Source organism: Heterocephalus glaber, unplaced genomic scaffold (assembly GCF_053883595.1).
Source record: "Heterocephalus glaber isolate CG9 unplaced genomic scaffold, H.glaber_assembly_v1.0 deba00001428, whole genome shotgun sequence".
In the NCBI taxonomy this organism is placed as follows: Eukaryota; Metazoa; Chordata; class Mammalia; order Rodentia; family Bathyergidae; genus Heterocephalus; species Heterocephalus glaber.
The window spans coordinates 18405783-18433502 of record NW_028258293.1 but is presented as its reverse complement, the minus strand read 5'-3'; the positions used below and the strand labels follow the sequence as shown (position 1 = coordinate 18433502).

The following is a 27720-nucleotide window of genomic DNA, read 5'->3' as shown; positions in this document are numbered from 1 at the left end:
GAGTATCATGTCATCTGAAAATAATGACAATTTGACTTCTTCATTACCTATCTTTATTCCTTTTATTTCTTTCTCTTGTCTAATTGCTGTGGCTAATGTTTCCAGAACTATATTGAACAAGAGTGGTGATAGTGCACATCCTTGTCTTAGAACCCTGCATTCTTTAGGGGCATGGATTGCCCTGGTCAACTACAGCATCTAGAATGCAGCTCTAACATGTAACATAGGGGAGGGGGACCAACATCAGGACAACTCCAGCAAGGGACTGGGGCAGGGGTTCAGGAAGGGGGAGGCAATACATGTCCTCCCTATTGGCTCTCATTTTCCTTTTTAAGAAATATATTTCCACTTTTAAAAGACAAGTTGACTTAAAAGATTCTGTGCTATTAAGAGGTAGTACAGGAACATGGCAAAAATGAACAGTAGAATGAATAAACTCTGGGAAACATGGAGCCTGAGGTACCTTTTAGGCCTATAACTACATGACTTACATGACAATCCCTCAAGGCCATCTGATTTGTTTGGCTAAATCCCAAATCCACCAAATAATCTGTTTCTTATTTGTTCTCCCACTGACCCAAGCTCTATTGTAAGTGGTACTAAGGTGAAGAAGGATATTCCCCATCCTTATTCCAACAAAGGAGCAGCCATGCCCACCCACAGGACAGGGAAGGAGCTACAGAAAGGAATTCCTTCAGGTGTTTATGTCAGTGGTGTTTGTAGGCTGGGCCAGACATCCGGACTCAGTGCATATGTGATTCAGTCAGATAATTTGGGCAAAGCAGATTCTATCAGGCTATGAATATATACAAGGTGCCATATGGTATAAGGGCAGGGTGATAGCTGGCCTCAGGAGGTACCTGATACACACCAGAGACAGGGCTCAGATTATGGTCATTAAACCTCCAACTAAGTGCTTTTACAATTCTTGAGAAATGAGTGCAACATGTTTGGAAAATTAGGGTTACAGTTAGGATATTGTGATATACCTGTGATGGTATCACGAAAAGGTGCTGTAGGGATATTAGGTTGTCACATGACAATCTGACCCTTGTGGTAGTGCAGAGTAGTGTGGTCTTTTTGTTTTGTTTTGTTTTGTTGGTACCAGGGATTGAACTCAGGTCCTTGCGCTTGCGCAGCAGGCGGCGAGACCACTGAGCTAAATCCCCAGCCCAGTGTGGTCTTTTTAAAGCCAGGTTACAATCTCATGGTATGGGATTGTGTGAAAGTCAAGTCCTGTTTTGTGATGCTATAACATCCTGATCATAGGGTGGTACAGTGCTTTGGCTTCTCAGTCTTTCTCTGTGTCTCAGGATAGTCATTCCAGGACCCACCCTCACTGTTACCAGGTCCTTAAGATGCTCTGGTCCCTTATATAAAGTGTCATAGTTCTTTCACATAACCTACCGCATCCTCCTGTATGCTTTAAATCACCTCTAGGCTATTTATAATACCTAATCAGATATAAATTCTGTGCAAATAGTTGTGATATTGTTTAGGGAATAATGACAAGAAATACAACCTGTACAAGGCCCAATACAGATGCAATTGTTTGTGTATTTTCTGTCTGTGGTTGGTTCAATCCATGGATGTGGGACCTGTGGATATGCCAGGCCAGTTGTGCTATACATCTGTTTGCCACAGTGTCCCAGAGCCATGCTAACTTCACTGCTGGCTTTGGAGTCTTGGATGGGATGCAGTGGTGAGGCACATGTGATGCTCCCTTTCTTGAGACACTGTGACCTTGCCCTGGTCCATTTTCTCCTGAAACTCCAGAAAAGTCTCCAAATATCTTGCAATCATTTCTCAAGAGTTGTAAAAGCTCTTAGTTAGAGGTTTAATGACCATAACCTCAGCCCTGTCTCAGGTGTGTACGGGGCACCTCTTGAGGCAAGCTGTCAGTCCTGGAAGAGGCAGGTGGAGCAGAGGCACAGCTCCATCTCTCCACTGGGATGAACCTTGCCTAGGATTAGCAGGACAAATGGGTCCAAACTCCCCAAGGGTGGCTAGCAGCTGGCCAGCTTCTGCTCCTATGCAAGGGAGCCATGGCTGCCCCAGTGCTTCAAAAAACACCCCACCCCCACATGAAGGTTTCCCAAACACCTGAGTCATTCTTCCATTTTGCCAAGAAAAGCACAGACCCCATTAAATAGGGCTTAAATCACAGGTGTCCATGTCCCTGTGAAGAAATCTGCTCATTTCTATAAGTGTCACTTCCCATGGACACACAGACAACAGGATATGGATAAGAAAATACAGTAGATTCTCATTATTCATGGTACTTATGTTCTTTAAAGTCAGAAAATACTGAATCATTGCTCTTGGGGAGAATACAGGGTTAGGGTTTTGTAAGCTTCTGGTCACAACATTTTCATCAAGTAATCAATACACATCCTTGTCTCATGACACCTCTATTTAAGGACATCTTATTCAATGCACACTGTTGACTCATGAACACTGAACTCATGGCCCACAACGCTATACCTCAAGTCTGATGAACAAAGCTTATCTAACATTTGTTTTCTCCCTAAGGCACGTTCAGCCTTCTTGTGCCTAAGAACACCAGATAGCACTTAAGAACTACGCTTGAAGACCATTTTCAATATCAAAATCATCAAGAAAATATACAAACATGCAAAAACAGAAAGTGACACTGAATAGACTGTGGAAAGGACATCTGTTTATAGTATAAGTTCTAAAACAAGAAGGTAAAGGGTTGTCTTGTTCATCATTTGAGAATATATGCATCAGGCAACTCCAGCTTTTTACCACCTGCTTGAATCCAGGAATGATCTGGAAAGCACCGAGAGTATTAATTTTGGGGTTAAAAGAGATTTTAGAAAGTAGTCTAATTCACAAACACAAAATCCGCAAATAATAAGGATCATCTGTACTTGGAAGAAACATTTATAGAGACTTACGGGGCATGAGAAACAATTTTAAGTGCTTTACATATATTGGCTCACTTAATCTTGCCAGAAACACAATGAAGTAGGGGTACTGTGCACATTTTATAGCTGAAGGAATGGAGGCCAGAAGAAATAAAGTAACTGGCTATAGGGCCCACCACCAGGAAGTGAACCCAGGCAGTCTTGATCTAGAATCCACAGGCTTAATTCACATTGCCTTTGGGTAGCAATATTAATCAATGGCCTTGGTTTCTCAAGAGAACCACTTGAAAGCCCTAGGTCTTCCCCCTACTTTTCTAAGTCACACTTTCTCATCTAGGACAGTGGATATCTTCCTGATGCTTCTTCTCAGGCTGGGCTCCCATCTGTCCTTTGATGACCTCTTCCTGAGACGCCTGCTACTGCCCTTACTGTTGTTAAAACATTGACCTTGGCTGAGGGCCTTCTCCTCCTGCCAAACTGGATTATTGGGCCACTGCTAGTCTAGTCTAGACTTAACTAGACTCTTTCAAAAGTTTTCTCTTTTGGGGTGGTGGGGGTGGACAAGAGTGTTTTATTGTATCCTTGGGACAAGTCGACAAGACTAGCCATGTGGTGTCATCCCACTGTTCCAGAAATAGTTCAGGCTCCTGAACACTCTCACACATGAGAGCGACTCTCTGTTCCTATGTGGCTCCTTTCAATAGGTAGGAGGCAGATGGCCAATTACTGTATCTATGGAAACACCAATCCTTGTAGGTGGAGAGATTTTTGTGACTGTGGGAAGGTTATCCTCTCCGTGCCTTGTTTTCCACTGTGAGGAAGGGATGATAACAATACCTGCTTATAGGAGAATGAGGCTTAGATGAGAAAAAGCCATGTAAAGATTTCATACTACACTTGATACCAGGAAGAGCTAAATAAGAAATAGATCCTTTTTCTTCTCACTTTTATTTCAAAAGAACTAATTTTAGTTCCACAGGACCACCACCATCAGTTCTAAAGGCTCTTTGTGGCTTTTCACAGGAGTACTAACATTTTCAAACTCAAATAGAATTCTTGGTGATTTCTAAATATTGCCTAAGCAAATAAAACAGGCACATAATTCGACATCTTCTTCCCTCACCTCATGTCTACTAGAAGTTCAAGGATTCTAGGAAAGCGGCAGCCACACTGGTGTAATTTTGTTTCATTAAGTTTATTGGTACATTTTAGGTATAAAATACTGTTACATTCATCGTTGGAATCTTGTACCTTTACGTGACATATCTTAGTTCTTATTTTTTCCCCGTTTCCCTGCCCTCCCTTCACCCCCTCTACCCTTCCCTATTTACAGAGACTTTGTTTCCACTTTTTCCTTTCCTCATACTTTTTCTTTTCCCTTCTTTCCTTACTTTTCCAATTCCTTTAGACCTTTTCTTCCTATTCCACATTATCAATTATATCATTTGAACCTTATTTACACTTAGTTTTTCATACCAGAGAAACTATTCAGTATTTACACATGTGTCCTATTTACTTCACTTAAGAGTACGGCTTCAAAACCTAGAATAGCAAAAGCAATTCTAGGCAACAGAGACATGGCTGGGGGTATCACAATCCCCAACTTGAAACTATACTACAAAGCTACTGTGATAAAAACAGCATGGTACTGGCAAAGAAACAGACCCGAAGATCAGTGGAATAGATTAGAAGATGCAGAAACAACTCCAGACATACTCAGCTACCTCATCTTTGACAAAGGGGCTGACCACTCTCATTGGAGGAAAGATAGCCTATTTAATAAATGGTGTTGGAAAAACTGGATTTCTACCTGCCAAAGATTAAAACTAGACCCATACCTATCACTACACACTAAACTAAGATTGAAGTGGATTAAAGATATAAATGTTAAAACAGAAACATTAAACTTGCTGGAAGGTAAGTTAGGTAGAACTCTTGATGACATTGGCATAGGAAAAGACTTTATGAACAAAACTTCAGTAACACGAGAGCTAGCATAAAAAATCAACAACTGGGATCTCATCATATTAAAAAGCTTCTGCACTGCAAGAGAAACTACCAACAGAGCTAAGAGACAGCCTACAATGTGGGAAGAAATTTTTAGCAGCTGTACCTCAGACAAAGGTCTACAATTGAGAATATACAAAGAACTGAAAAAAATCAGACCCCCCAAATTCAAAGACCCAATTCAAAAATGGGCATGTGAAATGAACAGACATTTCTCAGACAAAGAAGTAAAACCAGCAAATAAATATATGAAAAAATGTTCAACATCACTGGTCATTTGAGAGATGCAGACGAAAACAACACTGAGATTCCACCTCACCTGACAAAGAATGGCTACTATCAAGAACTCAACCAGTAACAAATGCTGGCAGGGGTGTGGAGAGAAAGAAACCCTTCTCCATTGTTGGTGGGAATGTAGATTGGTGCAACCACTGTGGAAATCAGTATGGAGATACCTCAAAGAACTAGGCTCAGAGGTCCCATTTGACCCAGCTATTCCCCCACTGGGAATCTGCCCCAAAGAATTAAAAGAATCATACCACAGCGATATATGTGCACCTGTGTTTATAGCGGCACAGTTTGTAACAGCTAAAGCTTGGAAACAGCCCAAGTGCCCATCAGCTGGAAACTAGATAAAGGAGATGTGGATTTTTTTATAAAATGGAGTACTACTCAGCCATAAAGAATGAGAAACTAGAGACATTTATAGCTAAATGGATGCATATTGAGGCCATACTCTTAAGTGAAATAAATAAGACACATATGTGTAAATACTAAATAGTTTCTCTAGTGTGAGAAATTGAAAGTGTAAATAAGGATGAAAATGATTAAAATGAATAATTGATAATCTGAAATAGGAAAAGGTCCAAGGCTTTGGGGATGGTGGGAGGGGAAGGGGAAAGGGAAGAAGGGAAAGGAAAAATTATAAGAAAGAAAAAAAAAAGGAATCAAAGTCTATGTAAATAGGGAAGTGTGGAGGTAGTGAAGGGTGCACAGGTAATGGGAGAAAAATTAAGAACTAAGATACATCATGTTCTGGTACAAACACCCAATGATAAATGTAAATGTATTTTATACCTAAAATGTACCAATAAATAAATAAATAAATAAATAAATAAATAAAGAGTATGGCTTCAATGTGCATCCATTTAGCTATAAATGTCACTAGTTTCTTGTTCTTTATGGCTGAGTAGTACTCCATTTTATTTAAAAAACCACATCTTCTTTATCCAGTTTCCAGTCGATGGGCACTTGGGCTGTTTCCAAGCTTTAGCTATTACAAACTGTGCCATTATAAGCATGGGTGTGCATATATCGCTGTGGTATGATTCTTCCAATTCTTTTGGGAAGATACCCAGCAGAGGGATAGCTGGGTCAAAGGGGACATCTAATCCTAGTTCTTTGAGGTATCTCCATACTGATTTCCACAGTGGTTGCATCAGTCTGCACTCCCACCAACAATGGAGAAGGGTTCCTTTCTCCCCACACCCCCGCCAGCATTTGCTATTGGTTGACTTCTTGATGGCAGCCATTCTTTCTGGGGTAAGGTGGAATCTCAGTGTTGTTTTCATCTGCATCTCTCAAATGACCAGTGGTGTTGAACATTTTTTCATATGTTTATTTGCTGCTTTTACTTGTTTGTCTGAGAAATGTCTGTTCATTTCAGATGCCCATTTTTGAATTGGGTATTTATATTTAGGGATCTGCTTTTTTTGAGTTCTTTATATATTCTAGATAGTAGTTCTTTGTCTGAGGATCAGCTGTTAAAAATTTTTTCCCATATTGTAGGTTGTCTGTTAGCTCTGTTGGTGATTCCTCTTGCAGTGCAGAAGCTTTTTAATAAGATGAAATCCCAGTTGTTGATTCTTTGTGCTAGTTCCCTTGCTACTCAGGATTTGTTCATAAAATCTTTTCCTATGCCAGTGTCTTCAAGAGTTCTACCTAACTTACCTTCCAGCAAGTTTAATGTTTCTGTTTTAATGTTTAGATCTTTAACCCACTTCAATTTTAGTTTAGTGCTTGGTGAAAGATAGGCATCTAGTTTTAATCTTTGGCAGGTTGAAATCCAGTTTTTCCAACATCATTTATTAAAGAGGCTATCTTTCCTCCAGTGAGGATGGTTGACCCCTTTGTCAAAGATGAGGTAGCTGAGTATGTCTGGAACTGTTTCTGTATCTTCTAATCTATTCCACTGATCCTAGGATCTGTTTCTTTGCCAGTACCATGCTGTTTTTATCACAGTGGCTTTGTAGTATAGTTTCAAGTTGGAGATTGTGATACCCTCTATCATGTCTCTGTTGCCTAGAATTGCCTTTGCTATTCTAGGTCTCTTCTGGTTCCAAATGAATTTTTGGATTGTTTTCTCTCGTTCTGTGAAGTATATCATTGGGATTTCAATCGGAATTCTATTGAACCTGTACAACAGTTTTGGAAGTATGGCCATTTTCACTATATTGGTTCTTCCTATCCAGGAGCAAGGGATGTCTTTCCATTTTCTCATATCCTCCTCGATCTCCTTTTTCAGGGTGCTGTAGTTTTCAGTGTAGAGGTCTTTTGCTTCCTTTGTTAGATTGATTCCTAGATATTTCATTTTTTTGGATGCTATTGTGAAAGAACTGTTTCCTCAACTTCTCTCTGAGTCTGTTATTTTTGTACAAGAAGGCTATTGATTTTAGAGTGTTTACCTTGGATCCAGCCACTCTACTGAATCTGTCAATTTAAGTCTAGAAGTCTTTTGGTGGAGTTTTTTGGGTCTTCTATGTAGAGTATGATATTGTCAGCAAATAATGACAGTTGAACTTCTTCCTTTCCTATCTTTATTCCTTTTATTTCTTTCTCTTGTCTAATTGCTATGGGTAATGTTTCCAGAACTATATTGAACAGAAGTGGTGATCATGAACATCCTTGTCTTGTTCCTGATTTTAGCATGAAAGTTTTCAGTTTTTGACCATTTAGTATGATGTTGGCTGTTGGTTTTTCATAGATAGCCTTTATTAGCTTGAGATATAGATCATCCATTCCAATTTTCTGTAGGGTTTTTTTTATCATGAATGGGTGTTGGATTTTGTCGAATGTTTTTCCTGCATCTGTTGAGATGATCATAATGTTTTTGTCCTTGGCTCTGTTAATATAGTGTATTACATTTATTGATTTATGTATGTTGAACCATCCTTGCATCCCTGTGAGAAATCCAACTCAGTCAGGGTGTATGATCTTCTTGATGACCCTCTGTATTCTGTTTGACAGTATCTTGTTGAGGATTTTTGCATCTATGTTCATTAGGGAGATTGGTCTGTAGTTCTCTTTTTGGGTTGGGTCTTTCCTTGGTTTTGGAATCAAAGTAACAGTTGCTTCCAGGAATAAATTTGGAAGTATTGCTTCCCTTTCAATTTCACTGAAGAGTTTAAAGAGTAGTGGCAATAGATCTTCTCTAAATGTCTTGTAGAATTCAGCAGTGAAGCCATCAGGACCTGGGCTTTTCTTTGTTGGTAAAGTTTTAATTACATGTTCAATTTCACTGATTGTAATTTCATTGATTGTAAAAGACTTTTTATATCTTCTTCATTCAACTTTGGTAATTCATACTATCTAGGAATCTGTCTATTTCTTCTGTGTTTTCCATTTTATTAGAGTACAGGTTCTCAAAGTAGGTATTGGTGATCCTCTGGATTTTTGCTGGATCTGTTGTAACTTCACCTTTTTCATTCCTAATTGCATAAATTTGAGCCTTTTCTTTCTTTTTGTTTTTATAAGGTTGGCTAAGGGTTTATCAAGTTTGTCTTGCTTTTCTTTTTCTAGGAGCTTAAGGTTCACCGTTAGGTTGTTTATTTGAGCTGGTTCTGTTTTGCTAATATGGGCATTTACTACAATGAATTTCCCTCATAGAACTGCTTTCATTGTGTTCCATAGATTCCTATACGTTGTATTGGCATTATCATTTAATTGTAGAAACTGTCTAATTTCTTCTTTAATTTCCTCTGTGACCCATTGGTTGTTCAGGAGGGTGTTATTCAATTTCCATGTGTTTGTGCAGTTCTTGCAGTTTCTTATGCTACTGATCGCCAGTTTAATTGCACTATGGTCTATAACATACATGGGATGACTTCAATTTCTTTGCATTTACTTAAACACGTTCTATGAGTGAGCATGTGGTCTATCTTGGAGAATGACCTGTGTGCAGCTGAAAAGAATGTATATTCTCATTTTGTGGGGTGGAAAAACTCTGTAGACACTTATTAAGTCCATTTCTTCAAAAGTTTCATTCAGTTCTATTGTTTTATTGTTGATCTTTTGTCTAGATCTGTTTATTTGTGACAGTGGGGTATTGAGATCCCCCACTACAATTGTATTAGTGCTTATTTGGTTTTTCATGGTCATTAATATTTGTTTTGTATAGTTGGGGGCATTCATATTTACAAGGATGTAGTGGCCTTCTTTGTCTCTCTTAATTAGTTTTCATTTGAAATCTATTTTGTCTGCAAATAAGATAGCTACCCTTGCTTTTTTCCAGGCTCCTGTCATGTGGAGAACTGTTTTCCATCCTTTTACTTTCAGTCTATGAATTTCTTTTTGAGTTAGATCTTTCTTGTATACAGCGTATTGTTGGATTTTGCCTCTTAATCCATTCTGCCAGTCTATTTCTTTTGATTGGTAAGTTGAGACCATTAACATTGATAGTTATAGCTGATATGTATTGGCTTATCCTTGTCATGTTATTTTCCTGTTGTTGGCTCTTTTATTTTCCCCCCTCTCCCTTTAATTTCTTGCCTTGCCTGGTGGATTTGCTCTGCTGGGCCTCATGGAGTTGTGACCTTCATTTTCTTTTTCCAGGATTTTGTTTAGAATTGTTTGGAGTGCTGGTTTAGTATTCATGAAATTTCTCAGGTGTTCTTTGTCATGGAAGTATCTTATTTCCCCAACAATTTTGAAAGATAGTTTTGCAGGATACATCAGTCTAGGGTGAAGGTTGTTTTCTTTTAGGGCTTGAAATACCTTACTCCAGGCTCTCCTGGACTTGAGGATTTGTGTTGAAAAGTCTGCTGTGATTCTGATGGGCTTCCCTTTGTATGTAATTTGTTTCTTTTCTCTAACTGATTGTAGTATTTTGTTCTTCTGTTGGGTTTCAGGGATCTTGATTATTATATGTCCAGGTGTAGATTTTTTTTTATCATGGCTAGTTGGAGTCCTATATGCCTCACTCATCTGTATGTCAAATTCTTTCACTCTGTTTGGGAATTTTTCTGTCATTAATTCTGTGAACAGTTTTTTTTATGTCATTTGTACTTTCTCCTGATTTTTCATGGATTCCTATCAGTCTTATATTATTCTTCTTTGTGTCATCTAGGAGCTGCTGGATCAATTTCGCATGGTCCCTTACTATTTTTAAGAGATCTTTCTTTTCATGGTCACTGACTGCAATCCTGTCTTCTATATCTGATACTCTGTCTTCACATTCGCTCATTCTGCTGTGAATGCTTTCAATAGAGTTTTTAATCTCCTGGATATCTGTTTGAATCTGTTTCATGGATTCCATTTCTTTCCTATGTTGGGCATTCATGGTTTCTATTTCTTTACCTTGCTGGGCATTCATGGTTTCCCTCATGGTCCTGAGCTCATCTATTTTTTTTATCTATTTCTGTTCTAGAGTCTCTAATCATGTCTTTCATTCTGCTCACCATCTCTGTGGATATCTGGGAAATTATTTCTGTTTTGAATTTTTCTAGAGCTTCATTTATCTGTTTTAATACTTCCTGTGTCATCAGTGTAAGGTGTCCAGGTGATTGATTTATCAGACTTTTCCACCTCATTCCCCCCAGAATTTGCCTTTGGTGAGCTGGTAGCCTGAATTTGTGTCTTGCTTAGGTGTCTTTTCATTTTTATTTTTGTTGTTGGTACTGTTTTTGGTCCTCTGCAAGGTTCTACTGCAGGTTCCAGCTGCCCTTCCCTTGAAGATAGTCCAGGTTCCGATGGGAGGTGGTGATTCCTCCAACTTGCCAACTACGGTGGTCTGGTGTGCCTTTATTGCAGAGATTTTTCTTCACTTTTCCACTGGGCTTCAATTTTCACATAGGAGCCTCAAAGAGGCCCACTTTCTCTTGTTCACTTCTGTTCTATCTTCTGGAGCTCAGATACATTGAAAATTAAAAAAAAAAATTTATTTTATTTTAGTGGGTCTTTTCTGACCCACTGCCCCTCTGTGGTGTGGATCCAAGTGTTAGCTTGGCCCAGTGGCCAGAGGTGGGGTGGGGGGGTGTTGGCGCCCTTGCAGCTCGGCTCCTCTGTGCTGAAGGGACGGGGCCACTGGATGGCCCCTGGTGTAATTTTTTAATATTTGAAGTTATTTCACAAAATAGACAGATACTAAGACAGCAAAACCAAAAGCCTGCAGACATCTAGGGCAAAACTAAAACACCACCAAATAAATTAAGACCAAAAATACAGAGAAGAAAACAAAATTTTAGCTTCCCTGTTGAAGTACAGTAGTCCTTATACTACCTCTCCCTTATTCTCTTTCTCTTGTCTAATAATAGTTTTGTATGTAATGTTAATTGTTAATATTTTTAAATTTTATATCTATATTCATGAATACATTAATTTGCAATGTTCAATGTCTTTGAATTTGGGGACCAAGATTATTCTGGTCTCAACATTAGTTTGAAATTATTTCCTCTCTTCTGTTTTCTAAAAGAGATTTTTTTTGAAGTTTGGTGTTATTTATTTTAATATTTTGATATACTTCAAAATGATATCCCTCCCCCTCCCTTGTATACCTGTTTCCTGCCTACTCTGCCATGAACAATTCTCCTCTCCCATGCCCCTCTGTCATGCTGCCCACCTTAGAGCCCACCAAATATGGACTAAAACCTCTACAAACTATGAGCCAAAATAAACTTTCCTCCTTTAATCTGTGAGAGTTAGGTGTTGTACTTCAGCAACAAGAAAGTAACTGAGACCAGCAAGTAACAGGGGTGGATACAAGCAAAATATACAAATTGAAAGCTCTCAGAATGTGAAACCAAGAGGGCAGGGCAGGGATGAGCGATGGGGAGAGGTGAAAGGATCAAAGTATGTCATGTGCATTTACAAACCTGCCAAAATGAAACCAATGAATCTGTATAACTCCCTTAAAAAGAGTGAAAAAACTATATTGGAAAAATAAAACATTCTATTAGTCTATTTTGTATTGCTATAACAAAATACTTGAGGCTGGATATTTTATAAAATAAAAAAGGCTTATTTGCCTCAGATTTTGGGTGGCTGGGGAGTTTGAAGAGCATGGAACTGGCATCCTGGGAAGAGATATAAGGAATCTGAATCCTGGTAAATGTCAGGAAAAAAATCAACCATTAACTTGTTTTCCCCTCAACTGTGTAAGAAGATAATCAAATAGTTGATGAGAAAAATAATTGTTCCCGTAGAAAGATTCCATATAACAAGTGAGGGGGGAATGGTAGAACTACAATACCACATTTGCAAACCCCAAAGTGAAATAATGATCTGGGAAATGATTACCAAATGCTGTGACATCACAAAATGAGACAACTGATGATTGTTTGCTAGCTGAGGAAACACATGATGATACTACAAAGTAGCCTTAAAATTAATAAGTTGGAGTCAGACCAAGGCATGATAAGAACAAAAGAGTATGGTAGATGGCACCATAGGAATGAATTATAAGAGAATAAAGAGAATTACAAAAGAAATTTATACATTGAGAAGACTGAGAAATGTCAGCCAATTGCAGTGTGTAAATCTTATTTAAATCCTGAGTCATATAATCCAACTATAAAAACCATGAGCCACCTGGGGAAGTTTGAGCACTGACTGAATATTTAATGATGTTATGAAAATGTCAAGGTTTTTTGTTGTGATAATGATAGTGTGATTTTTTAAAGTTCTTATCTTTCAGAAGTACTACATAAATTTTACAAGTGAAACGCCATGATGATGACATTGAGGATATGTGTTAAATCATCTGGTAAAGGCATTGATGAAACAAGTGGCTATGAGTTTACTGTTTGGGCTGGGTGATGGGCATGTGAGGGTTCCTCTTGCTATGTTCTCAAATTGTGTGAATTTTTGAATTTATTATAGAAATATTCATGCAAGTAATTCATAGGTTGGTTAATTATACTTCCGGCATAATAGAAGACCTTTAAAAAAGAGAAAACTAAGTAGGAAAATCCACTAGGTACAGATAACTAATCCCAAAATGGAACTTTGCTTTCTATCACTTCTGGGTTGAACAGCTATTAAAAACCTGTCCACTCAGTGTGGCACATCAAAAACTCCTTTCGAAAAGCTGCCTAGCTCTGACCCTGAACCCAGACAGCCAAGGCTAAAACAGCTTTTCCTAAAGGCTGACCTAACGTATTCTGCCAACCCAGTCAGGATGGTTTGGTTGAAGGTCTGGGCACCCTACTGATATGTACAATCAAATACCTCACTCACGTGTTGGAGTCACCTGACCTGTCTCTGACCTGTCCCCTCTGACCTATCCTGTCCTCAGAGACCTCTCCTTGTCTAGGTTTAAGTAATTACACTTTCTTGGAAAAATTCCTGCCTGTACTTTGGTATAAGGGATATAAAGGATTTCTGTCAAAATCACAGACACAGACACAGACACACACACACACACACACACACACAGAAGTAGTATCTCATAAGGATAACCAACATATACTGATAACCCTCTGTGTGTCTACACTACTAAATCCAAAGGCAAAGTGTTATTATCCCATTTTACAGAAGAAGAAACTACAAGAAGCCTTAAGTGACTAAACTAGAGCCACATAGCTTGCAAATGGCAGAGCTGGGATTTGAATCCAAGTCATCTGCATGCAAAGCATGTTTACTGAACCACTCCACTGAATTGCCCTCATTAGCAGCAAAGTGGCTCTTCAGTCAGTGTTCACTGGGAGATAATGCACATAAGAGAGGATCCAGGCATGCTGCCCCAAGGCTCCCCTGCCACATCTCTATAGCGTCCCAGTGCCCTCTGTCCTCCACAGTGGAGAGATGTGGGGAGGAATTCCACTGGGCCTGGAGGGATAGACACACATGCAAAAGAGGCTGCTACCAAGCAAACCACACTCCTCTCCATCCCCTGGAGTATGGACAGGAAGAGGCATCTATAAATAATCATAAGAGTGTGAAGAGATTCTCTCCCCTGGGGTTCCCTTTGCAAAAGGTTGATGGTAATTGATGAGGCTACGGGAACATGCCAATCCTTCTGCTCTTAAAACAGGTGTGATTATTTACACAAATGTCACTTTCCCAACCCACCCTTCTCATCTCTGCCAAAGGCTTGGAGACCAGAAAATGTCAATTTACTGCTGCCTGAAGCATAAGACAGGGAACCTCCCAAACACCCCACTGCCTGCAAACCCAGCTCAGCTCCCACTCCAGCTCAGAGATGCTTCTTTTTGGGGGGAGAGAAAGAGAAGATGGAGAGGGAGAGGGAGAGGGAGAGAGAGAAATTCGGTATAGTTCAGTATAGGCGAGGCCCTCTCCAGGTGGAAGGAGGTCAAATGTTTCCCTGCAACCAAATCACGAACTTCTAAGTTAATAAAATCTGGAGTTCCCACATTGCCCAACTTGTAGTGGGGAAGTAAACAGAACTCTGGACTGGAAGTCAGAAGATGTGAAGTCTGACCCCAAATGGGCCATCTGTGAGCCAATCAATGACTGAATCCCAGTATCCACATCTATAAAATGAAGGTTCATTCCTCTATCACTTGCTAGGCACAGGTTTTTTTTGAAAAGAACAAAATATTGGAGTCAAAGGGTCTGTATTATATGAAAGATCATCATAATTAGTCATTACTGCAACCCTATCTGATCAGTCCTGTGACAGCTAACCATCTGATTCTGAGAGCTGTTAAGAATACCCATAATGGGCTTGGGATAACACCTTCTTACTTCAGCACTGGCACCCCCTGCCCCGGGCTTGCTGGCAGTGGTGAAAGCAAAGTCCAAATGCAGCATATAAGTCTGATTTATCATGGCATCTGGTTGTGGGTGAAGAATTTTGTTATAACAAGGTTTACACCAAAAAAATCAATTTCACAAGTAAATAAAACACTTTTGGGAATAAGGGCAGAACTCCATTTCAAAGTTGTTCTAGCCAGCTTAAACCTCTACCCAGAGTTACTGAACCTCAACTCGTAATGAAGGGGAAAATGTCCTACTCCTTCCTTGCTGAGGATGACCTTAAATGACACACCCGTCTCTGTGTTGGTTTCTTTTGCTTTGCTAGGATGAAATACCTGACATACACAACTTAAAAGAGAAAAGGCTCACAGTTTCAGAGGTTTCAGCCGATGGTCAGCTGGCTCCAAGGTAGAAACATCACAGTGGAAAGTTAAGGCAGAGGAAAGCTGCTCAACTCCCCACAGCCAGGAGGCAAGGCAAGAAGGAAAAGCCAGGAAGAGAGAAAGGGACCAGAGACAAGAAGACACCCTTCTAGGTCACACACCCTCAGTGAGTACTTCCTCCAGCCAGGCCACACCTCCAAAGCACATTTAGCTATGAACTCATCAGCGGACTAATCCATTCATTAGGTTAGCTCCCCATGATCTAATTACCTTCCAACAGCCTCACACCTAAATACACAAGCCTTTTGGGAAACATTCTTGATCCAGTCTCCCACTGCAGGATGTCCTAGCTGATTTCCAATGGAGGGACAGACTTGATCAACTATAGACATCTCAGCTGAATGTGCCAGCTTCTATTCAGGTGCTCCTACACCCACAGAGGCCTCCGAAGGTAGCTCTCCTCAGAGCTCCACTCCGTCTCATGGTCCTATAAAATAGAAAGCCTGACCTTAAAGAGAAGAGCCAGGACGAAGCCAGGGGTATGTATTTCCAAAGCACCGCAACACCCTCCCGTTCTATAACTGGTTCCTATGGCAAGGGCCCAGAGCCTCAGGGATCCAGTTAGTGCCAACAGGGCTACAGGTGCAAAAGGAACTGTATTTTATTCCCTTCCATCAAGCATGGCCTTCAGCCACCTGGCCCTTTCTCATTTCCACAGAACAGGTTTATACTAGGAAATGAAAGCCTGGGCCAGGGATGTAGCTCAATGGTGCAGTACAGGCCTAGCAAGCTCAAGGTTCTGAGTTCAATCCCCAGTACCACAAAAACAAAAACAAACAACAGAAAGCAAAGCCTGACAGCAGCCCTGAGTCCACAAAATATGTCAGGCCAAATGACCCAGGCAATTTCACTCTCTACCAGGAGGACAGACTTTTGCCTTTCCTCAGAAGTTCCAACTCCAAGGAAAAAAAATCAATGAAAAATTTGTTCAAAAAACCAACCTGATTTTATTTCTTTTTGGGGGGGGGAAACATTTTAGAAACAGTACTACTGGTGTTATATGAAGAAGTATAAACAATGTTTTTGCAAGCCATAACAATAATAATATAACATTGATAAGGATTTTTTTACTTAGGTGCCATAATGTGTGCTGAACAATTTACATGGATTACCTCAAATACACGAACAATCTGCACAAGTCTTTATTTCTATTCCACAGATGAGACACTAAGGCTCAGAGTAATGTCCCTAAGATCACAGCTGGGATTCCAGAGTCTCTATAGAGCCCGAAGCTCAGGCTGGTTATAAAGGCTTGTTCCGCTTTACATCCAGAAGTCCCTCAAAGTCTCATGCCATCATCGGTGGGACTTCAGGGGGGACTGGATCGTGGGGCCACTATACTCTTCAGTGGGTTAGTTCACTGATGGCTTTATAGCTGAAGGTGCTGTTAGGAGGTGGGGCCTGGTCAGAAGAGGTGGGTCACTGGGGGAGTGATGGGGACGGATGCCTCTCTCTCCCTGTCCCCTCCCTTCTCTCTGCTTCCTGGCTGCAATGATGTGAGCAGCTCCTCTCCACCAGATCCTTCCACCATGCCATCCTGTCATGGAGCTGGCCAACTATGGACTAAAACCGTGAGCCAAAATAAACCTCTCCTTCCTCAAGTTGCAGGTGTTGAGTGTTGTGTCCAGCAACAAGGAAATTCACTAAGATGGGCCCCAGAATTTGTTTTCTAGAACCTCCTCTAGACTCTGTATAAAACTGCTTTTCTTGGATAAAAAATATGATGTATACAAACAGTGGAATATCATCCAGCCATTAAAAGGAATGAAGTTCTGATACACGATAAAATATGGATAAATCTTGAAGATTTTATGTTAGTGAAGTAAGCCAGACACAAAAGGACAAATGTTATATCATGCTGTTTGTATGAAATATAGATAAAAGGAGAATTCACAGAGAAACAAAGTAGATACATGTTACTAGGAGTTGTGGGAACGGAAGGATGGGGAGTTACTGCTTAAATGAATAACTTTTATCAGAGTATTAAAAAATTTAGGCAATAAATAGTGGTGATGGTTGTACAAGATTGTAAATATAATCAATGCCACTGAACTGCACATTTAAAACTAGTTTAAATTGCAAATTTAGTGATTTACCACAATAAAAATATTTTAATCTTTTTTCTGCTTCTATTAAACAAAACGTATTTCTGTTGCTTTTAGCTAAGCATCTGATTGATTTTTCCATCTAAAATGGAAACTATGTTCTAGGCCACAACAGAAACCACCTGCCCAAATCACCCCAAAACCATAGTAACTAAGCAGATGAAGAAAATTATTTACCTACATAGAGACCCAACCAGGGAATTCTTTTGCATGGGTTACTGGAAGGTATCAGGGGACCCTGGCAGTACAAGAGGTTAAATTTTGGAAGCAGCCAGGGAGAATAGTTTATTTTACCAATGTCCTTTTATATTTTAAATACAAAAATATATCAGACAATGGCACTCTGAAAGTAGTTTTTCTAACCTGATTGACAGAAAACACAGCATCAGTTCCCTCAGGTGGCTGTATCTGGAAGCCATAATGTCACAGGTTTTACTTAGGGCAGAATGATAACCAGGCCAGACTTCCTGGAGAGGAAGCACCAATGATTTCTTGGTCTAGAAACCCGAACCCCAGGATGGAAAACAGAAAATCTCAAGTCAACCAACAGTCCTTACCTCCCTGTAGCCTGGCTGCTGAATTCTCTGTGCTTGGTGCTGGACTGAATGAGTAAAACAATTCCATCTGGTAATCCAGCTGCGCTTCTCCATTGCCAAACTCTCAATATTTCTGACTCTCCATCCCCAGGCCACTCACTGTTCAAGTTTAGACATCATCTCTTACCTGGTCCAGGGCAATAGGTTCCTAACTGTTTTCATCAGTTCACCAAGTATTTATTGAACAGTAACCACATATTAGGCACAGTTAGACCCTGAAGATAAAGTTGTGAACAAAAGGGACAAATCCTCCTCTGACCCTCAAAGAGCTGATACTCCCATGAACTCTGGTGTGGAGTACCACTCCTTCACAGTCCATCCTTCACCTTAGCCAACAGGAAAGTCTTTCAAAAGCACAGATTGGATCAGGACCTTCCCATGCTGAAACTGCTTCTCTGGCTCCTCATTTTCTAAGAATAAAGTTTAGTTTCCTAAACAATGATGACCCACAAGACCCTTTCAAACTTAACCCTCCAACTCATACACACTTCTCTCCACATTCTCCCTAAGCCATCATCCTAGTTACAGCGAAGGGCTTGGGAGAACAGAAAGAAGCATCCCCTGGAGTATCTGGAACTTGTGGGCAGGGAATGAGCAGGTGTGCTCTCCCCATCCTCCTCGCATCCTGCAGAGCAGGAGGCTTGGGCAGCAGCTCAGCTGTACCTACTTGGGCCTCACGGGGCTTTATTCGTTTGTTCTTTATTTGTAGAGAGCAAATATGAAAATGGCTTTGCCCTAGAAAGAGAGGGGAAAAATATTTAGGACTCAGGCACCAATGGCTCTCGTTGAAGTGCCAGGTATATAGGGGTGCTAGGAGGTGCCAGCTGCCCAGCACCTAGAGTCCTGACACCTCCATTCTGTGGAATTGAATTCAGGCACATTTATCTGTGACTGAGGTGGGGTAGAGCTTATTCAGGTCCCCTGGGAATTGCAGCCTCTTCTGAGAGCACAGAGTCATCCATCCTAGCTTCCTTGTTGCCAAGCAACCCAGAGCAAATCCCTAATGTCATTCATTTAGCAGCTCTGTCTCCAGCCACACCTCCATCACAGCACATGCTCCCATTTGGGGCCCCCACTGCATCAAACTTCCTGTTCCCCACACTTACCACACCCTCTGATGCCTCCATGACACTAGTCATGTGGCTCCTGGTAACTGGAGCCTTTTCCACCATCTTCCTGGAAAATTCTTTCCAGATATTCAATGCACATATATCTCCCTTCAAAGTCTGTCATCTCTCTGCTGAGACTTCTGATCACCACCACATATACAGACCCTTTCATACATTGAGCAGAATTTCATTTGCTCACCTGGGGGCTCTGCTAAAGTTTGGTTATTGCAATCTACTTCTTTATATACTATCTCCCTATTGAATTGTAAGTTCCTTGGATATAGGGTCCATACCTTATATATTTTATGTTCATTTTTAAGAGATGAAGTCTCACTATGTTACCCAAGCTGACCCCAAATGCTGAGCTCAAGTGATCCTCTAGCTTCAGCCTCCCAAGAAATTGGGACTGTGGGTGAGCACCATCATGGCCAGCTCTCATCTCTATATTTTTATCCCTAGCACACAGTCTGGCAGAGAGTAGATAATCAGAGAATGTTTGGGAAGACACTGGAGTAGAAATGCTAAGTGTTTTTCTGCTATGTATCCTTAGCACATGTTGTGTCCTCATCCTACGTATATACTTCCCATCATTCCAAATGACTGACTCCTTTCTTACTCTCTAGGTACTGGCTGAAATTTTATCTTCTCATAAGCCCAATATAAAATTTTTCTTACATGTTACCCTGTTCTTTTACTGTATAGAACAGTTTATAATTTAAACTTTCATATTGATGATGTATCTTCCCTAATTGACTACAAATTCCATTATACAAAGAATTGTATCTGTTTTGTTCATATTGTGATACTTGGTGAATAGCACCTAGCACACAGTAAGTGCTCAATAACTGTGAAAGAGGGGGGGGGGGAGGGAGACAAGGAGAAAAGGGGAAAAGAGAAAGAAAACTAGGGAAATGTTATCTCTTATCATAGTGGACATCAACATGGACTTCTGGACAAATCTTGGTACCAGGAAAATGAAGTCATTATGATTCTACCTGGACATGTAGTTCAGAAGTCTTTTTTTAAGCAGGAGGAGTTTGTAAAAAATTAGAGAAACTCTGAATTGCTGTAAGCAGACCTTGATTAGATAGTCTGATTAGAGTTCAGAAGGCCAGAATGCTGATAGAAATGTGAACAGTAAAGGCTAGGCTCATGAGATTTTACCTGGGAATGAGGACTCTATTGACAACTGGACTAGAGACCATGCATGTTACATTCTGGCAAAAAAAAAAAAAAAAGCCTATATTTGCCCATGTCCTAAGACTTTGAGTAAGGCTAAATTTAAGGGTGGTAGACTAGTTAATCTAGAAAAAGAAATTTCAAAGTAGCCTGATGTTCTGACTGTGGCATGGGTACTGCTGGCTTCTTTTAACAAGACCTACAATGAAAATCAGGATCAAAAAGCAGAACTGAATAATTTGAATTTTTTTCTGGTAGCCTATGAAGGGTCTATAAAGTTGGGGACCAGAAGAGGTTTGTAACTAAAAAGATTACCAATAAAAAGTAACCAAATTTTTTCATTAGGACAATAAGAAAGATGGCTTGAAATCATCTCAGGAATCAACAAGCCTTTGCAGACTCGAGGATGCAAAACTGTAAGGCTTTTATTTTCAAAGAGCACCCTGGGTCCCCTGCTCCAGAAGGGCAATCTAGGGAATTGATTCCCAGGGATTCATTTCACAGTGTTTAGTCATCCAGGCACACAGAGGCCCTTACACTCATGATTGAGGGGGGAGGGTATTGGTGACAGGCCTTGGCATCTTCATATAGTACAGGTTTTTCAGGCATGCAGAATGCAATAGTTGTGGAGTTATGGAGGCTTCCACCCAGATTTCAAAGGAAGGCCTGGAAGGCTAAGCAGTGTGCCCCTCACTTAGCAGTGCATGAAACTGTGACAGTGAATTCAAAAGTACAGCGGAGACCTCAGGAAATTGGAAAAGCCAGGAACTTCAAATGTTTGAGGAAATCCAATGAGCAGAGCCAGCCAAAGAGAGAGGCCACATGGGCTATAACTGCCAAAGCCATAGAGCCAGGCCTGCCCAAGCCCTTTGGAGTGCACATCTCACCACAACCTACCCTAGGTGTTTGATATGGAACTACAGGATTCTGTTTGCCCTGATGCATACTTTGTCTTGATTTGATCCAATTCCTTGGGCCGGGGATCTAGCTCAGTGGCTCCACCGCCTGCCTCGCAAGCAGAAGGACCCAAGTTTGATCCCCGGTACCAAAAAAAAAAAAAAAAAAAAATTTCTGATCCAATTCCTCTATTGCTTCCCTACTCCCCTATTACTCTCTTTTGAAATGGAAACTTTATCCCATGTCATTGTATGCTGAAAATATTTAACTTTCTTTTTAATTTTCACATCGATTCACCACTAAGTTTGCCTTGAATCTCAGGGGAGACTTTGGACTTGGATTTTTCAGCAGTGCTGCAACTGTTAAGATTTTGATGACTTAGCAATGGACCAAATGCATTTACATGATAATTTGGACAAGAAGCTTCTGGAAGCCAGAAGTGGAATGTGTGGTTTAGATTTAAAATATACTCCAAACTTCTCATGTGTTTGGAAGGTGATTGGATCACGGGGCACTTTACTGACTAGTAGATTCATCCATTGATGTGTTCAGTAACTAAATGTGCTGTTAGGAGGTTAGGCGTGGTTAGAGGTGGATCACTGGGGGTGTGACTCCCTCTCTCTCTCTCTCTCTCTCTCTCTCCCCCCTGGCTGCTATGTGATGTGATGAACATCTGTCCTCCACCAGGTCTTTCTCTCACATCCTTTCTGCCTTTGAGCCAGCTGTCTTTGGACTGAATCCACTAGAAACTGTGAGCCAAAATAAAACCCTCCTCTTTTAAGTTGCAGGTATTGAGTATTTTGTCCCAGTGATGGGAAAGTTACTAAGACAAGAAGAAGGAATCATTAACTGGCTTGATCTCCTGCTAGTGATGGTCTTAAACATATCGGCTGCTCCTGGACTCCTCTAAGAAAATTACTCACCAGTTTCAGTTCACACTTAAGGACAGCTGAGAGTTAGGTGAAGTGGAGCTCCCACTGCTTCCTGAATTGGAGGTTCACTTCTGCTCCCATTGCCCTCCTTAAGGAATCTTAGAATAATGACACAACCTTCTCCAATTCTAATATTCTCTCCAGAAAATGAATGTCATGGGCTGGTTGGAAGACCTCTATCCAGCAGACCCATCATGTGATCACCTGTTTAGGAAATAATCATGAAAAAACTGTTAGATTACTCATAGGCAGAAGATCACCTTTCTGCCTGTCTGCCCATCTGCAGAGAGGGGTGTAGAATGGGAAAGTGGCTTGCTCTCTAACCCTTGGTTAAAAGGAAGAACATCAGGTCCAGAAGCAAATTAGTTTAATTCTTTCTCCCTACCACCTCAGCACCCACAAGCAGTGGCTTTCCCCCTTGCTACACATGGGAACTTCTGGGACAGTTTTAATAAGCACTGACACTGGGTGCCACTACCAGACATTCTGATTCCATCCATTACAAGTACTGCCAGACATGGAAATATTCAAAGACTCCCTAGTTGATTCTAATGAACAGCCAAGATGGGGAGTCATTGCCCCATGGTGGAGCTTTCTTACCCAGTAACGATTTCATGGGGAAGTGACTGATAGCTTTGTCACCTGAAATCACTGTTGTCTCCTGACAGGGAAAAGCAGCCCACAGCTTGTCTGGCCACCTGAACCCCAGCTCCTGAGCTACTCAGAGCAGGCAGTACTTGAGGCAGCACCTTTTGAGACTTCACCAAAATGTTTCCAGGGAGCAGATGAGTCTGAGTTGGCAGGGCTACTTGTCACAGAGTTAAGGCAGTTGCTCCCTTTGTCATTGGGCTAACAGAACAGGAAGACACCTAGTTGGGGCTCTGCTGCTCCTTTCTTATGATGATTTCTGTCCTCTCTCTGGCTACTTTACCTTAGGCTATCTTGGTCACTTGCCAGGGACAGCTCCCAAATCAGGTTCTCTCTGTCCCTGCAAATAAGAAGCAGGCTATAAGTCTTGTGGTTTATTCTGACTATAACCTTCATTTTTTTCAGAATAAACATTTTTGGGTAAAGTTGTCAACACATCTATGTTTAGAAAGAGAGCTCTGACCGTGGGGGTTTTATTAGTGCCATAATATCTTACAGTCCACAAATTTTTACTGCATTTCTTCTCAGTAACAGTCACTGAGCTAGGGGCAGGCAATTTTTAAAAATGAGTAAGACTGAACTCCTCCTCTTTTTCAGCTAGGGAGGGAAATGCTGGGGAAGGAGACTGGTGTACAAAGATGAAAATGGGAAGCTGGGGATGCACCCAGGATGTCATAGAGGGCTGCAAGGATCTTCCTGAACTATGTGTCAAGATGGCTGCGAGTTGGCCAGATAGAGGTGGAGAGGACTTCAAGGTGGAAAGGTCATTGTGAACAAGGCCTGGCTTACAAACATGAGGGATGAAGGACTGAGAGAAGAACCTACATAGAAAGGAGAAAAACACAGCTGATGTAGAGCAGAGCCTGGGGAAAGAAGTCACACTAGCAAATGCGTATGTAGCTGGCACTATTGTGTGTGTGTTCATTCATTCTCACTCATTCATTTATTCTCTTAATTCCCACAGTAGTGTAATCAGAAAAGATTATCAACCCCATTTTATAGATTAGAAAACTAAGTTGGAGGAAGCATGTCTGCCCCAAATCACACAGCAAGTGGTGAAGCCAGATTCCTGCCAATGCAGGCTGGTCTGGAGCTGTACTTTAAAAGCTGTGTTCCACCACCTCTTACAATAGATGACTGAAGGGAACCATGTTTAAAGAGATTGGGTGTTGTCACGTATGGCTAAAGGAAACACTGTAGAATTTATAACAGATATTATACCATCACTGTGCATAAAGACAGATCAGGAAGGCAGGGAGATCAGTTCAAAGATTGGTAGAGAATGGAAGAAAGTCTGAACCAGGTGCTGGGTAGTGGGAGTGGGGAGGAAGCAAGATGGTAGGATGGGAGATCTTGGCTTTGTTCCACGTAGAAAGTCACCTAGTCATTATCCACAGGAAAGAATTCTAGTCCAGATCTCAGGATTGCCGCTGAAATCCCCCTTGGAGCACAAGACTGAGAAGAGTCTCGTGGAAGGGCAAGGCACAGAGATGGCTTCTCTTGACTTGGCACCAGCCCAGCCAGCTCTGCCTGCAAAGAGAGGCCCCATATGGCCCTACAAGGGAAGAAGGAGCTCGAGGCCAACACCTAGCTCTCCATGGTTCTGGACCTTTGGCAGGAGATGCCCACTGCCTGGCCCACAAGAAGCCTTGGGAATCAGAATCAAGGAACAGCGGACCCACCAGATCCTGTCAGGGCTCAGCATCTTGGCCACCAACTGGTCACACTGGAGAAGGCGGCTGACAGCACCACATGGCAGGAGACATGTCCGCATCTTCAGGCTGGAATCCACAGCCAGCTTCTCCAACCAACTGAGAGTTCTCACTAAGTCCTCTCAGCCTCCACTTGAGAAGCAAAGGGGAAACATTGACTAGAAAGACTTGGTGGTCATGTAGTGGCTCCACTCAGCAAAAAACCCACCTAGTGACCCTGCTAATCCAGGAAAATCCCCTCTGTCATTTCCTGGAAGCACAGGGAACAATCTCTTTGTCCCACGATATCAGACAGCCTCTACACTTAGCCAGAAGCCCAGGCCAGCTCCACTGTGACAGAGAGGCAGTCATCTTCTGTCCAAGTTAGTGGGACTTGGTGATCAATGAGAATTGAGGGTATGGGGTGGAGTCAAGTATGCTATGCAGATTCTAACTTAGAAGAAGAACAGTCTAGGAAGGGAGATGATAAACTCTACAGTTTTGGGCATGCAGAGTTTGGGGTGTCTGTGGAGTGGCAGTAGGCACAGAGGACAGGAGGTTGGCCACATAAATGTCCACAGTAGCAGTGTGGCCAAGTCGTCCCTGAGTATGAAGGAAGCCGAGAGGGGTGTGAGTGAAACAATAGCCCCTTGTTGCCTTGCTCTCCCCTTACCTCTGAGTAACTCGCCACAGAATGGGCTATCAGTGTCCATCATTTGTCAGATTCTCCAAGATCCTGCAGCATTCATTTTTGGCTGACATTTAGCAATTTCTCTATAGGGAGGCAAAGTTAGATTTTCACTTATCACATGCTATCTGTTATTCTGATTTAATTTCTCTGCAACTAAAGCTAGAAGCTTTTCAAGACGTAAAATTATTCTGATCTGAAAGACACAATTGCTTCAAACTATCATGACAGGTCAATTTAAGAACGCCAGAGGACGATAGCATGACTTCCAGGCTCATTTCTGAGAGCTGACACTCACTGTAGCAGTTTGGGGCCTCTCAGGAAGTTTGCTGAAGTAACAAAATTCCTTTAACTGATGCTATAGATTCCAGTCAAGACATCTTAGCCAAAGTAATAGCCCCAGAATATCAACTACCTCCTTGTATTCTCTCTTGCTTTCTCTCTCATAGTTAAAGACAGGAAAATCAACTTTTCTGATTGTAGAAAATGTGGCTGCCCACTTGCTTTATTGCCAATGCCTAGCCTCTTCCTTCTAAGTTAGCCTCCAAATCAGCTCAGACATTCCCTTTCATCCTCATCTTTCACCCTTTAGTTCTCATTCATCATTCCAGGAACACAAATCAACATTTAGCATGCCATTGAAAGGACATGTATCCCACTTTGTGCCACAAAACTTCATCATTCATCCAGCCTGACATCTCCTTCATCCATCTTTGGCTTTCAATAGATGCTGGAAAGCTCAAGGAGGTAGAAAAGGCTAAAGTTCTATTGGGTGGGTGTTGTAATGGCCATTAGCTGTCTACCCAATAACCACTGTTCCCTCCTACTTACCAGAGGGGAATGAAGTGTTCAAGGGAGTCTCAACAAGAGGCGAATAATAAGGGCTCCTGCAAAACCACTGGAAAGAGGGCTGACTCCGCTGAGAGTGGACACTTTTGTCCCTTGACCTCTTCTCTTCTCCCTCTTGGCTTGTTGATGTGGATTCTTTTAAAAGTCAAAAAACAACCAACTAATGTGTTTAAACCACTACAGTTAAGCTTTAATTCCTAGCAGTGATACTACTATGATTTGTCCCTGATAACAATACAAAACAAGGAGACAGAGCAGCCTCCTGGCCTTGACAGATGTTCTCTGGGAACAGTCACCAGAGTGCTGCATTGAAATCGGCTTTCTGTGTGTTTGTCTTCCACCTTAAATGGGCAGTTCCTCACAGGCAAATATTGCCTTCCTCAGTGCTGTGTTATAGCACCTAGTCCAGAGCCTGAGGCAGGGCGAAAACCCTACAAGTGCATGCCAAATGAATCCATAGAAGTTGCAGCAGGGTCTAGTGTTTAGGACTGAATCCTGGACTAACAGATAAAGCTATACACCATCAGCTGTTATTTTATCAAAATATACCAGGCCCCACTCTCTGTGCAGTGGCTGACTGATCAATGCCTCTTTGGGGTAAAAGAAATCCCTTCTTGGGCATTAAAATATTTTGCCATGATTAGTCACTTGACAAAAACCATTACATGCCTTGGCAGACTAGTCCACTGAGTTAGGCATTTTCCCATCCCTGGGACAAAATATCCAACACTTGAAACTTAAAGGAGAAGAGGTTCATTTGGGCTTATAGTTTCAGTCCATGGTTTCAGCCCATGGTTGACTGGTTCCAAGGCAGAATAGGCATAGTGGAAAAGCATGGTGAAGAAAAGCTGCTCACCAAATGGCAGCCAGGAAGCAGCAAGCTAGAGGAGGAGCTGGAGATAAGAATACACCCTACCAGGCCACACCCCCAGTGACCCACCTCCTAACAGCACATTTAACTACTGAATTCTCAATGGATTAATCCACTGCTGAGTATAGAATTCCCACAATCCAATCACCTTCCAAAAGTCCTTCCTCATAAGACTTTTGGAGGACATTCTTGATCTAAACATAACAACCACTTTTCCCACCACATTTTTATTGAGGATCTTCTAGCATGTGATTAATTATTGATAGCATCTGCTTTGTGAGTCACATGTCCTCAATACTCTGCCTACTGGTGAAAAGCCCAAAGTCTAGAGAGTGAGAAGACATGCCCAAAGTCATGTGCCATTCCGTAGAAAGGCAAAGATCTGAACCCTGTTCTCCCTACATTATCTATTTCCACATTACTTTGCTGCTTTTCTACTTCATAGCAGTCTCAGAACTGAGTTGAGCTGATCTTAATTCCAAAAGGGAAAATACAGTGCATTGAAGGAGGCCTCTGCTTTCAACCCAGGACCTACAGGCTCCTTCAGCCCCCAGTGGAGACTTGGAAGGACAGGGGCAGGGCCACATGCCCGAGCACCTACAGCCCCAGGTTTCCTTCTAAGACATGAAAACGTGTACAGTTGACTAAATTGAAACCAATATGCTGCTTGGCTGGAAGACGGCGCAATTGTTTTTGAAGCGGGTGTATTACGTTCTCAATGTTTAATCTGGCAGAAGCCATAAAAGACGAGTTCCAGGCCATTTGGAGCTTACATTGCAAACACGATAGTCAGGGAGGCAGCTAAAACCAAAAAATGACAGCAGTCTCAACAGAGTGGCACATACAAATTGATCTGGTTCTGACATGGATGCTAGACATCA

The 27720-nt window shown here is 41.4% G+C and overlaps 1 long non-coding RNA gene across 1 annotated transcript in view; it reads right to left on the bottom strand.

Moving 5' to 3' along the window:
• Window positions 1–27720, bottom strand: part of LOC110350528 (uncharacterized) — a 114655-nt gene continuing 86935 nt past the window's right edge. Inside the window, exons 2-5 of the long non-coding RNA XR_002397139.2 lie at window positions 25951–26103; window positions 25105–25205; window positions 23024–23080; window positions 1–22296 (exon numbers count right to left, since the gene is read on the bottom strand). This is a non-coding gene — a long non-coding RNA (uncharacterized LOC110350528). The remainder of the gene's footprint in view (window positions 22297–23023; window positions 23081–25104; window positions 25206–25950; window positions 26104–27720) is intronic.